This window comes from Canis lupus, chromosome 36, assembly GCF_011100685.1.
Source record: "Canis lupus familiaris isolate Mischka breed German Shepherd chromosome 36, alternate assembly UU_Cfam_GSD_1.0, whole genome shotgun sequence".
Taxonomy (NCBI): domain Eukaryota; kingdom Metazoa; phylum Chordata; class Mammalia; order Carnivora; family Canidae; genus Canis; species Canis lupus.
The window spans coordinates 1166935-1181536 of record NC_049257.1 but is presented as its reverse complement, the minus strand read 5'-3'; the positions used below and the strand labels follow the sequence as shown (position 1 = coordinate 1181536).

The 14602-nt window shown below is 36.2% G+C and overlaps 1 protein-coding gene across 3 annotated transcripts in view; it reads right to left on the bottom strand.

Moving 5' to 3' along the window:
- Positions 1–14602, bottom strand: part of GALNT13 (polypeptide N-acetylgalactosaminyltransferase 13) — a 576595-nt gene that overhangs the window by 100005 nt on the left and 461988 nt on the right. The window lies entirely within an intron of this gene.

Sequence of the window (14602 nt, the reverse complement as noted above, 5' to 3'; positions counted from 1 at the left end):
TAGTATAGGAAAATAAATGATGTGGAGGTAGGCAAAGAAGTCTTAGGATATCATAAAAATCACCATTGATAAATTAGGTTTCATCTCAAGTTTAAAAATCTGCTCACCAAAAGACACTATTAAAAATGAATAATAAGCAAATCAAAGAGAATACTTGCAAAACATATCTGACAAAGAACTAGTATACAAGATACATGAAGTCTTCCACAAGTCAATAATATAAAATGACAACTCGCTTATTCAAAATTGGAAAGTATGTGTACGGAGATATTTTAAGTAAGGATATTCAAAGGGCCAATAAGCACACAAAAGGTATTCAACATCATTAGTTACCAGGGAAGTGAAAATTAAGAGGAGATACCACAAGGAGATACCACCATACATATTCCAGAATGGTAAAAATTAAGAAGACTGATAACATCTAATCTCTGTGTGGATATGGTAACCATAACTTTCATATATTGTTGGTGGGATTAAAAGGTGGCCTGATTATTTCTCATAAAACTTAAATATGTACGTATCCCATGACTCAGAAGTTCTACCTCTAAATATTTATGGAAATCATATGAAAGCAGATGTTCACAAGAATAATTGTTCATAAATGTCCATAGCACTTTGATTCGTAATAGCAAAACAAAACCAAATTGAACAGGAAACCACCCAAGCATCCAATAATAGGATAATTAATTGAATAAACAAAGTGTAGTATATTCATATAATGGCATTCTACTTAGCGATAGAAAAGACCACTAACATATGCAATATCACAGATAAATCTAAAAAAAAAAATGTAGAGTCAAAGAGGCTTTGCACAACGGAGTGCATACTGTGTGATTCCATTGATATGAAGTTTAGGCCACGCATCAGATTTGCATTAGAGTTGCAGCTGCCTTTGGGAGGACGGTGAAGAGCAAAGGGCAATTTCCTAGAGTGATGATAATGTACTGTATTTTGAATACAGTCGGATTACATGGTTGTATACTTTAGTCAAAACTCAGAAATACACACGATATTTATATTTCATTGTATGTAAATTTCACCTAAAACCCCCCTCTAAACAAATACTGAATTTAGTTGGTGCTATTTAAGTATCTAGTGCTGTTTAAGTATTTAAGTATTAAATACTTAATGTTAAATATTAAGTATTACATACTTAAATATTTATATTTACATAAAGTATTACATTTAAGTATTCATGGGAAGTGTACTGCTGCCTGCAATTTGCTTTAAAATGCATGAAAAATAAAATGGATTAATATGGAATAGCTTCGGTAGACAGATAGTTATGTGATAAAGGAAGTGGACAGTAAGAAGTTAATAGAATGTAGGTGGTTGAGTACATACTGATTCTTGGTAAAGTTCTGTTAACTTTGCTGTATGTTTAAAATTTTTCATAACATTTTGAGGAAAAGTATACTATTTTATCTACAGTAGAATAGTAGAAAGGTAACATTACTACTAGAACATTAAAAATATATACATAGGACACTATATCCCCTACAGCAAAATTATTTAGGGTGTTTCACCTCAATATGGACTATAAATGGACAGTGATATCTTACACATTAAAATTGGTTTGATAATGACAGATTAAAAACTTCTGTTTTCCTCATCAAACACCATCCTTACCAACAAGATTTTAGAAATCATTTGAACTCTGTAATGACATCCTTAAAAGTTTAGAGGCACCCAGTGGTTTCTGCAAACTAAAGCAAGAACAGTATTTTTGTAGTACTTCCTCATGCATCTTTGATCACTACTCTGTGAAAGGTTGTTCATATAAAAACTACCTTTCTCTTTCATGTTAAAAAAAAGCTTTGAGCTTAATTAAAATATAATCATAATTATTCTTTGCATTTTGTGACTCCCAACAATATATTTGAGTAGTGCTTATAAATCATTAAAACATTTAAACACTTTTTAGTGAAGTGCCCAAGGCACTTTATGTTTCATTGATGTATATTATTTTATCTATTTTGAGAAAACTGATTTCTAAGGATAATGTGAACTTGCTAATTTCATACCAGACAATATCTCAGAATTAATGAAATGCAAAAGACATTTACTTTCAAATTCCTTTTTTAATGTTCCCATTTTTAACAGTAAGACTAGAGACAAGCAACCTAAATGTCCACCAATAGATGAATGGATAAAGGTGTCATGTGTGCATGTGTATCTATCACGTACACATGCACACACAAACATACACCACCACCACATACAATGGAATATTACACAGACATAAAAAGGTTGAGATTGTGTCATTTGAGAAAACATGGATAGATCTAAAGAGTAATTATGCTAAGTGAAATAAGTCAGACCTTGAAAGACCATATGATTTTATTTATAAGAAGAATCTTTTTTTTTTGTTGAATCATTTTGTTGTATACCTGAAACTAGTGTAATATTGTGTGTTGACTATTCTCAAATAGAAAAATAGTTATGAAACTATTTTGCATAATACACATACACTACTCATTAAATAGTACCTGATAAATTATTTTAGTTAATTATCAATTCAGTTAACATGATTTATCAAACAACTACAATGTGTCAGTCATTGTGCTAAGAAGAATATACTGGATTTATAGACTTGCACAAAGTTGCCAGTCTTCTCATATTGAACACATAACGAAAGAAGCATTATTGATTATAGTACCAGGGAAGAATATCAAGGCAATCTTCCAAATATGACCAGGAATTTAGCTTTTTGAATTCTAAAGAGAGAGAAGAAGCTGAGGAGCTTTCATGTGTCAGATGCTGATGTCAAGGCTGCATCTGTCCCATAGAATCCCATCCTCTGTACCAAAGGAGAAAGCTTAAAGATGGCTTCTCTCATTTTCCTGTGACAAATACCATAATGTCTGAAGAGTAACATTTACATGTACCTTTGTTGATGCATTTCAAAAACCAAGACTATTTAATCCAAGAAAAAGAACTCATATGCTACATATTTAGGGAAGTATTAGTTTGAGTCATAAATTGTTTGCATAGGCAAACAATGTCAAGTATCAGCATGGTTCAACTAAATGTTATTTTTAAAAAGGTAATTCTTCATTTGACCTGTTACAATTCCTTAACTGACTAATTCCAAGAATCAAATGAGATGGCAAATGTGAAAGTACTTATTACACTTTAAATATACTTTGTCAATACAACCTGAGTTTGGGAAGAGGGAAAACACTGGGCCTCATGCAAGACTAGGGTGCATTAGCCAACTTGTAAGTGAGTGGGGATTAAAATTTAAAAGTTGTTTGCAAATTCAAAATCAGTCCATGGAAGATAGAAATCACATGTTTATTATTACATTCCAGCTGAGTCTAATTTCTGCCTGGGAAGGACCTAATGCAAGGATCCAGGCAAGAACAAAACCAGTATCATAGAAACAAATGGGAAGTCCCAGCATGGAAACACTAGCATGCAGGTAGAGGACATGAAGGCTGGAGTACAGGAGAAAGAATTGGCATGGAGATATAGGGTTAAGAATTTTAACAAGATAGGTTTTTGAATATTAACTATATAGGAGGCATTATGTCAATGCCCTCTATATCCATTATTTAGTTTGAACTGGCAAGAAATCCAATGAGAAATATACTGTATACACATTATTCAGATGGTAAAATGAAGCTCAAGGAGTTTGAGTCACTTGACAAGAGTCGTACAACTAGTAAATGGCTGAGTTGATGTTTGAAATGGGCAAAACTCATGATCGTTCCATAACTTTCTACAAGAAAACTATCCAGTCCTCAGAGATAAAGGCCAGTTCTCCATTCCTGAGGAATTGCCATTCAAAGTTAGGCTCCAGGAACCAGAGGAATGAGATTAGATACTACCATTAAGACTAACTGAATGTTGCTCCGAGAAGATACTCCCAGTTGGACTCTGCACTGGACTTGCAAGGTTTTCAGAATGCTAGAGGAGGCTAAGTAAGGAGGCTTTCACTGGCAGAGCTCGAGGAGGCTGAGTGGAGACACTGAGTAGGAGGTACACTAACGACTCCTACACTAGTAGGTACACGAAGGCACTCTGGTAGTCGTGGGAATCATTTCGTATAACGGTGGCCATAGAAAGGGAAGGGAGGTGCATTGTCGACAAGGATATGAGCCACCCAGTCAGACTGACTTGGATTAAGTTCAAGCTTTGCACCACCACTTGCTACAGGGCAGACTTCAGGAAGTTATTTTATCTCAAATTTGCCTCAAATTTCTCATTTGTAAATGAGGAAAAAATAAAAGCACCACCCTCATGGGTTATAAGTCTTAAATGAGGTAACATAATGAAGGCATGGACAACACTTAGAACTATGTATCATAATATGAGAAAGCACTCAGTAAAACAGTAGCACTTGTTGATTAGAAATCTATGTATTTTACTTTTTAGAAAGTGTTAAAAAGTAAATGCCTGCTTCATCTACCTGAGAATTAAAGCCAAGTTTTAGGGAAACCAGCTTGGCACAAAGTTAGAAATTGGCCCACAAGAGGACCAGGTTGTGCAGAGCTGTGGCAGGGCAATTGCAATGGCACGTCTGTGGTTTAGTTTATTGATTATTAGGGCATAGGCAAGGCAGGTTAACTTAAAAATATGGGGTTAAGGCAGGTACAGTGATACTGGGTGAATGTCACCCGTTGGGCTTCACTTTATTAATTTATTAAAAGGGGTAGTGATATGTATTTCATAGCCTGGTACAAGTGTGTAATTATACTTCCTAAAGGGGAACAGTATGGAAACCAGCTCTGCATTATTATCAAATGGCATTGAAAAGTATTTTAAAAAGTTCCTCATGGAACTGAAATGTATAAAAAATTTATATGAAATAATTAGACTTTCTGAGAGATGGTGCATTCAGTAAATAGTTTGTCTCAAAGAAAAACAAGCCCTATGGTTAAGCTTTTATAATCTATGGTTGATTAATATGTGTGTTTTACTTTTTCCTTCTTATATGCTTATATAAAACTACTTGCTTTATTGATCAAAATGGTTAGGACCTATATTTTTCCTTGTGATAGAGATGCATGGATCAATACAGTCTTATAAGAGATTTATTTGTGTACTAGTGACTGCGTGATCTCATAAAATAGAGCTCTGGTCTTTATTGGAATTTTTTTTTTTCAGTTCAGCTCTAAAAGTTTACATCTGCAAACTTCTAAACATGCAAGAATCTTGTAATGCTAACTTGGATTTTCAAGAAAATTTTTTCAGCTTTATTTAATCTGAGATCTTTCAAAATAATGAAATCATGTTTACGACATTTCTGAAAGATGTTCCATGGCCTTTGATGCATAGACTGAATCAGAACTAAACTGTGCTAAGTCATTCCTGTCCCTCAATTCCTCCCTATGTTCTTCATGATGGAGACCAGAGCTCTTTATGTGGCGTCCACGAACCTACATGGAACTATTAACTTCCTTTCCCTCCAGCTTCAAATTCTGCATCTCTACCTTCCCCACCTCCAGCTCCAATCCCACTCCAATATACATATCCTAATCTTCAATAATAAATATTTATTATTCTTTAATAATACAGACCTTAATACACACACACACACGCACACACACACACACTTCCTCTGTCATATTCTTCTTGAAGTGGAACTACTAGCTTCTACTGGTCATGTAAGACATGATTCAAGTGTGAGGTTCTTTGGTAATCCTTTACCTGGTCCCCACTCCTTTGCTTCCTGCTATACAACACTACTTCCTGTTTTTTTTACCCCTATGTCTCCTAACTTGAATATGAGCATATGAAGGCTATTGTACCTTTTATCTCTACATTCCTAAAGCCAGTATGTTCATTTGCACATAGTAGGGAATCCGCAAATGTTTTTTAAATGAAGTGCAATAAAAATCACCTTTACTGTTGACTCTGAATTAATGCTTTTATAATTCGGTTGCCTCTGCTTTACCCTTTTGTCCTCGAATCCCACAAGCTCTATGTTACTGAATCTCTCTTGCTGTTAGCAGCACCTAAGAGAACGGACATCTAGTTTTGATCTGCACACGCTTTAATAAGCAGAGCTCTCATACTTTAGCAGACTTGACCAACATAGCCCTCCTTCTGCTTCTCATCCAGCATTGTCAGGCTCTGCTGCAATCATGAGCAGGACTCAAAGTTAATTAACACTGGACTCATTTTACAGCCTGAGGGCTTAGATGGCCACTTATCAGTGTCCATAGACTTATGATATTAAGTTTGCTAGGTTGGACATCTTCCTAACTTTAGCCTCTGGACATGCCCATCTCCTTCCCTCCTGGTTTCTTTCTTTGCACCTGTGTCACCCTAGGGTTTGGATTTACTTCATTTCCCTGACCTTCCCCAATTTGAATAATTTCACAGTAAATGAAACCATGGTGAGCCAGATCCTAAAGAGTGACTTGTGATAGCTTTAATTTTGGATCTAATAGCAGTGTTATTTGTGAATGATTTTATGCAAAGAAGATTTTGATTTCTTCTACTTTCTGAGGAAAATATTTATAATTAAAAACAATTATGATGTTCATCCATATTTTGGCCAAGGAGGAGAAAAACCTGCATGTCAGTCCCTGTTGCTAAAAATTCTTTGAACTATTTTGCATGGTACTTAGATTATCCTTGCAATTCTCCATAAGCAAGATAAGAGGAGTTGTGTTTTATCCACATTTCATGGATAGAAAATTGTAACAGGATAAATTCACTGACTCATTTCCTCATTCATGTACCTGATTATTAATGATAATTAAATGGAGATCCTTTGATCCCTACTTTATGGCTCTCTCCTTGGATTATACAAACCTGTTTACTGATGACTGCCCATGTGAACATTCTTGGTACTCTCTAGAATTGCATTTGATTAATAGAACAAGTATGAGTTATGGTATTTTCAGTAGTATGGTAATTTCATATACTTTGATATTTAAAGTATTGTAATGAATCAGCAACAGAGGTGATCTTGAAGTCATAGTATTCATTTCTAAAAATCTTGTGAAAAACAGAGAAAGGCAGAATTATTAGAAGGAATTCACTAGTCTTTTCATTTCCATGACCCTTTAAAAAGTTCTAGAAAGGCTCTGTTTGATTGTGACTATGCTCTTTCATCCTTAATGCTCACCTCTGAATAATGTGCAGACTCCAGAGAGCCAGATATTCAAGTGCGTTTCCAGGACCTTGCAGAATAAAAGTGTCAAGGACTGCTTTGTGAAGGCTTTCCTACAGTCTGGTATAAAATGGTATTGGGACTTCCTCAAATAGATTCCCTGCTGGGACACACAATTGGGAAGCAACTCATAGCACATCAGAGACAGGCCAGGCCCAAACATGAAATAGATTCTGCGGCTTTGTTATGAATATGCCAGACTTCAGGGTCAACACTCTGGTCAGGAGGGAATGCACACTGTTTTCCAAAGAAGCTCTAGGACCTGCTAGGAAACTCCACTTGTGTGGGTGTCTCTTCTCTCTTAACTCTAAATTCTGACTAATAGAAAGTACACTTAAACAAAGAAAGCAAATGTTTAACACTGTGAAACTATTAAGCACTACTAACACTATGAAATTGGCAGTGAATATATTAAGTACCTAATCAAGCAAATGTGCTAAAACAACAACAGCAAACCGTTTGGGCAGCAATTCGTAAGAGTGGGTTCTTTCTACTCTGAAATGACTAGGAAGTCATTTCACATATGAGACAGAATAAATCTGAAGCAGGACTATAGAGATTAAGGGCCAAGAGTTAGGAACAAAACCAATATTAGAAGTACCTACTACTTGGTAAGTCTGTGACTTTGAACTTCTGTTGTCCTATCTTTGAAAAAGGGATATAATATAACTCCTCGGCATTGTGATTAATACCAAATAAGATGAAGCATGAGAAGTCTTGAGCAGGACACCTGCTTCCTAGTAAGGGTCAATAATTATTAGCTATTTCTGAGTCATTTTAACATGAATGTACCTGATTTAAAGAAAAGTCCTGGTAAGGAAAGTGGTCTTAGAAATATTCCAGGGGGATCCCTGGGTGGCGCAGTGGTTTAGCGCCTGCCTTTGGCCCAGGGTGGGATCCTGGAGACCCGGGATCGAATCCCACGTCAGGCCCCCGGTGCATGGAGCCTGCTTCTCCCTCTGCCTGTGTCTCTGCCTCTCTCTCTCTCTCTCTGTGACTATCATAAATAAATAAAAATTAAAAAAAAAAATTAAAAAAAAAAAAAGAAATATTCCAGGGAAGGGATCCCTGGGTGGCACAGCGGTTTGGCGCCTGCCTTTGGCCTAGGGTGCGATCCTGGAGACCCGGGATCGAATTCCACGTCGGGCTCCCGGTGCATGGAGCCTGCTTCTCCCTCTGCCTGTGTCTCTGCCTCTCTCTCTCTCTCACTGTGTGCCTATCATAAAAAAAAATAAAATTAAATTAAAAAAAAAAAGAAATATTCCAGGGAAGAGACTATGGACTGAAGCAGCTGGATCTGGATCAGGAAGCCAAGTCCACTAATTTTTGGGTGTATGATTTTAGCACTTAGGCTCTCAGAGCCCTAGTAGCTTCCTCTATGAATAAGAATAATACCTATTTCTGAAAGTTGTAGTTAACATGAAATAAGCTCATACATGCCGCAAGCACCTACTGCAGTGCTTGGCTAGTCCCTTTAGCCTTCATGGGAAATCCATGGATATAATCTTTGTCCATCATTTTAGTTGAGCGGAAACAAAAAGATCAAACATTTCTTTCATGACCTCTTTTCTGACAATACAACCTTTTAATTGTGTTAGCTTCAATATTATGAGCAAAGACAGAGGTAAGGACAAACAAAAATATATAAGCAACTGATTGTTAGAGAATAAATTTGAGTTTTTGGCCAAACTATTGGAGAATGAAAGATTTACAACTTCAGAAGAGATAGAAAAAAGTTACAAAGAAAAATGAATGCAGGTCTGAGTATATAAATACTTAAAAAATCATACCCTCAAGCTACGTTACCAAAATAGGAAAAAGAAAGCATTTGTAATAAAATATCATATTTACAACAAACATGAGAGATCAGGGTTATTTCTTTTATATAGTATGTGCTCACATGAATTGATAATGTACTAAGACCTTGATAAATAAATGGGCTAAACCAAAATAGACTTTATAAAAGAAGAGACACAACTATTAAATAAAACAAAATATCCAGAATTTTTCTTAACCTAACATATAAACTAAAATATTGAGACAGAACTGATCTCCTATTATTTTAACATTTGATTAATACTACTAATCATGAGGTCTAATAAAACTCTAATGTTCTAACATTGAATTTCCGCTCTCTTTCAAATTTTTTGAAGTTATATTATTCCTGAACTTAATTTTACATAAAGTACTTGTATATTAGACAACAAGTTTGGAGTAGTTGATTGAAATTTTCATACCAGAATGAGCCACATGGAACCCACAGTTTACTGCTCTTTACAATGATTATATATTAAATCTTTTTTTTTTTTTTTTAGAGTATTCCTGGAAACTAAGTTACATGGATATTTGATCAGAGTCTATGAGAAAAATCAATGCACTAGGCAGTGTTATATATAAAAATTAAAATATAATGTCGGCTGTGATTATATGATATTAAGGATAAAGCTTTAGAAATGGGAAGAAGAGGCAAGTCTTAAAGAAAGAATGGACAATTGACAGAGTAATTATAATTTTTGACATTCCCTAACATTTTTTTTTTTTTTTTTTTGTAAAGCGCGGTCATCCTTGTTTCTCTCATCTAATCCCTTAGTGAGGCTGTAAGATATGTATTATTTTGCTTTTGCAGAAGAGGAAACAGAGACTGAAAGAAGTTAAACGACTTTCTTCCTCAAATACAGATGGTCAATAAAGACTTCAGCCAGGGCTTGAGCCTCAGTCTCTTGATTAAAGGTTCTTTACTTTCCACTCTGCCAGCCTGGATGGAATAAGTATTAATATATGAACTTCAATGATAAAGAATAAATAGAGATTTTGGACAGAGAATGAGGTACATAAGGAGGGAATGAGCATATACTTATTAGGTTTTACTGCTTTTGAGAACAATAGATAAAAAGTTCTGCTGTTTGCTGGAGTAACTGCCTTGAAGGCCAGAGTTGGACATTTGAAATTGAAAGGTTTTGCAATAAAGAGAAGCATGTGCATCCGAGACTATGTCAGTAGTGACCAGCTCTAAGGATCTCCATCCAGAGTCCACTTCCACAAACTTCAATAATTATTGGGAGTTTGTACCCCTATAGCATTCCTCAATATGTCTCAAGAGTGATTTGATTTCAGGGCTTTGCTTTGGGTCAAGCATTACTCACTCTATTCTGGAACTGTGCTATCTACACAATTTAAATTAAAATAAAATTAGAAAAGCAGTTCCATAGTCATTCTAGGTACTTTTTCAAATGCTCAATAGGCAATACAGCTAGTAGCTACCATGTTGAACAGTGTGAAATTACGGAAACATTTTTTTTAATTTTTTAATTTTTATTTATTTATGATAGTCACACAGAGAGAGAGAGAGAGAGAGAGAGTGAGACAGAGGCAGAGACAGAGGCAGAGGGAGAAGCAGGCTCCATGCACTGGGGAGCCCGACGTGGGATTTGATCCCGGGTCTCCAGGATCGTGCCCTGGGCCAAGGCAGGCGCTAAACCACTGCGCCACCCAGGGATCCCTTAGAAACATTTTTTAATCATCGCAGAATATTCTACTGAATAACAAGTTTCCTAGAGCTTGTTTATTTCTTAATGGGGGGAAAACTCTTGATTCTGGGAACATGGGAATCAACAAGTTGTTGAACAATTTGGCAAGTTTGAATTCTTTCCCTGGGGTTGTTCTTGATCTCAGAAGACCATTTGTCTCATGATCCGGGTGTTTGCAGATTTTTTAAAAAAGACTTATTTATGTATTTGAGAGAGAGCTAGAGAAGGGGGTAGGGGCAGAGGGAGAGAATCTCAAAGTAGACTCCCCGCTGAGCATGAAGCCTGACATGGGGCTTGATGTCATGACCCTGAAATCATGACCTGAGCCAAAACCAAGAGTTGGACACTTATCCGACTGAGCCACCCTGGCACCTCATGGGGACTTTTTGTACTTTTAAGTACTATTAACTTACTAAGGTGTCAGGAAACAACAGCAAAGGCTAGAAGAAATCACATCAATCAAGAGCACCATTCGGGAAGTGAAGCGAGTGTATACTTATCTAAGGTTTCTTTGAAGAGCCCTGTCTCGGGAGACATACAAAAATTGCTCATAGGAAATTCCTACCGTTCCTGTCTTAATTCCCCAAATAGAAAACCTTCAGTCATTTTCAATTTGAAGAAAAGTATAGTATATAGAGTTTGTTTTTAGCAACAATCCCATATTGTTCTGAGTCTCTGTCTTTCTGTATATATATTTTAAGATTTTATTTATTTATTCATGAAAGAGAGAGAGCGAGAGAGAGACGGCAGAGACATAGGCAGAGGGAAGAAGCAGGCCCCATGCAGGGAGCCCGAAGTGAGACTCAATCCTGGGGCTCTAAGATCAGGCCCTGGGCCGAAGGCAGATGCTAAAACTGCTGAGCCACCCAGGGATTCCCCTATCTTCCCATATTTTTAACCGCAGTATGCTTGGAGCCTTTAAGACATCTTCTCATGATCCTGGTACCCATCACCTGATCCTAGAATACTTCTCAAGCTCAAAATTTATCCTGCCTCCTTTATCCATCTGTTGTCAAAATATACCTTTCTATAAATTCTCTCCAGTTGATTGCATTAACTAATTTTGTCTGTGTAGTTAATGATTAATGCTGATAGGCATAAAGAGAATGTCCTAGAAAATAAGAGTACTTGGATTCCTGTGTGGGTGGTAGTTTTTGCAAGACTGTATCCTTGAAAGAGAATGAAAAATGGAATAAGACAATCCTGGATTTAGTTCTGCTTCCGCCATTTCTAAATTTGTGTAGTTACAGGCATAGTATTCAACTATCCAACCATCTTGAGCTGGAGTTTTCATTAGAAGAATGAGGACAGCAATACCTACAACACATGGTTTTTGCAAAGATTTAATGGGATAATGGATTTGGATATAAATCCATCCTAACAAGTCTCCCCCATAATGTCAAGCTAATATCTTTGCCAGTTTTTATTTATATTCCTTTGTGAAAGCATTGATGTCAGCTCAAGGGCTGTTTTCTGCAGAAAAATTCAGATGTCCTTTAACACTGTCAGAATGTTATTTGTTAGTCTGGAAGATAAAAGGATGACAGTAAGAGCAACATAATGGCATGTTAAAAGTCTTTGTCAGGGCAGAGACAAACAAGAACTTCTATTTGTGAGCTGTGTTGTAGGAGTTAATTTGCTTTAAGTTTTGTAAATTTACACCATGTAATTATGCAGTTTTGCAAACAAGGTCTTTTGTGCTTAAAAGCAGAAAATTTTAGATCTGAGGTTAATGTTACTGCCTGATAAAGGGCTTGTAAAGATCATAGAGACAGGGTGCATAAAACCTTCCTTTAGATATTCCTCAAGTCATGGGTCATAAGACTTACAAAGAAGAGAGAGAAGAGTGTATATTTGGAGCCATCTTCCTATTTCCAAGGCACGGAGGTGCCACTCAAAAACACTGTCTATAAATAGACAAGTGACCGAATCATAGGTCTTCTCAAAAATGCAAAATGTTCTTCTCAGGGGTTCAGTTAGGCCCAGGAAAACAGTAAGAGCAGCTACCTTCCCACGTCTGAATAGCGCATATTTTTAAAAAATGTATTTTCTTAATTATTTCATGCAGCCAAAATCTCTAGGACTCTTTTCCACATAGACCAGGAATCGATGGGGAACTTGTTTCAAATTGCACACAACGCTGCAGCTCATGATGTGGGGATAGTGTATTCAGAATGAACCTATAGGCCTCTAGGATCTCATCCACGTGGGTTAATTCAAGTCCAGAATACCCCTCTGACAGGTGCCAAACAAAGGCATTGTGGGTGAAGGACATGCTGTACCGTGTTTGACTGAATTTTTGTTTTTTTTTTGACGTAAATTTCAAAGGTTAACTACATAAAGACCAAGGTATTTTTTAATGAAAGCTCTAGTTATGCCTAACTGTGGGGCACCTGGGTAGCTAGGTAAATAAATAAAAGATTTAATAATAAAAACCAAAGAAATAGTATTTCTAACGTATCAGGTCTACGAAACCACACTTATTTGTACCTCCTTCATTATCAAGTTGCTACTTATTTGAGCACTGGTTTGAAAATTTTTTTTGAGTAAAGGAATGTGACATTTAGCATTTTATCTCCAGATCCCAGGAAAGTGCCTATTACAGTCTTCTTCTTTCTTTCTTCTTTCTTTTTTCTTTCTTTCTTCTTTCTTTCTTTCTTTCTTTCTTTTTAAGATTCTATTTACTTATTCATGAGAGAGACAGAGAGAGAGGCAGAGACACAGGCAGAGGGAGAAGCAGGCTCCTCGCAGGAAGCCAGACGATAATTTTCTTTTTTCTGGTGTTCTTGTCTGGCTTTGGCATTAGGATAATACTGGCCTTGTAAAAGGTCCCGACGTGGGACTTGAATTCGGACTCCAGGATCACGCCCTGGGCTGAAGGCAGACGCTAAACCGCTGAGCCACCCAGGGTTCTCCACAGCCACTTTCTTAAAATGAATTTCTTAGGAGTAAATGTTATGTAATTCTAAAGCAGGTAATAAATAGTCTTTACTATTGTATTTCTAAAAAATCATTTTAATTCACCTTTCTCTAAATCTCCAAATCTCCAAAGAAGACTTTGAGAGGACCTGCTGGAGCTGCATACAGTATGTCAGGTGCTGATACCCCATATATTTAGTTCCACATGTAAAGACTGTGAGAGTAAAAGAAATCCCAGAGCTAAAAATGAGTTCGTATTCTGATATCTTAGTTGATCTCTCTGATCCTCAACTTTCTCATCTGTAAAATGGGGGGTAGCAAATTCACAAGAAATGTGATAATTTACAAAGTACATAGCAGATGCTCAAGGGACGGTAATAGGTTCAGTGAGCTTAACTCAGGCAAACTAAATGTGTGTTCCACAAGAAAACATTTTAAATATCTTTAAAATATCTTTAAATGATAAAAAAATTCTTTAAAATGAAAAAAATATTTTTGATTGTATAATGTACTTTACATACATATACGTGTATAGAATTGCATAAACCAGGAGTTGTCATATTTTTGTGTAAAGAGCCAGACAGTAAATATTTTAGGTTTTGTGGGACATATGGTCTCTGTTGCAATATTCAGCTCTGCTACTGTAGTGCTAAAGCAGCCCTAAATAATACATCAACAAATGAGCATGGCTATGTTGTAATAAAACTTTATTTATGGATGCTGAAATATGAATTCTATAGAATTTTCATGTCATAAAATATTATTCTTCTCATTTCCCCCCCAGTCTTTTAGAAACGTAAAAAACATTCTTAGCTTACAGGCCATAAAACAACAAAAGAAACCAAACAACAAAAACAAAGCCAACAGGCTGGATTTGTGCCATGGCCATAGTTTGCCAACTTCTGGTATAAACCAAGCCATGTATACTGAATTTATGGGTGGTTTAGGGAATTTTCAAGATTATGATTACTATACAGTTTTCTTCCTTATGTGCTAACTTAATAATTCAACCGCCTTTTGAGAGGTG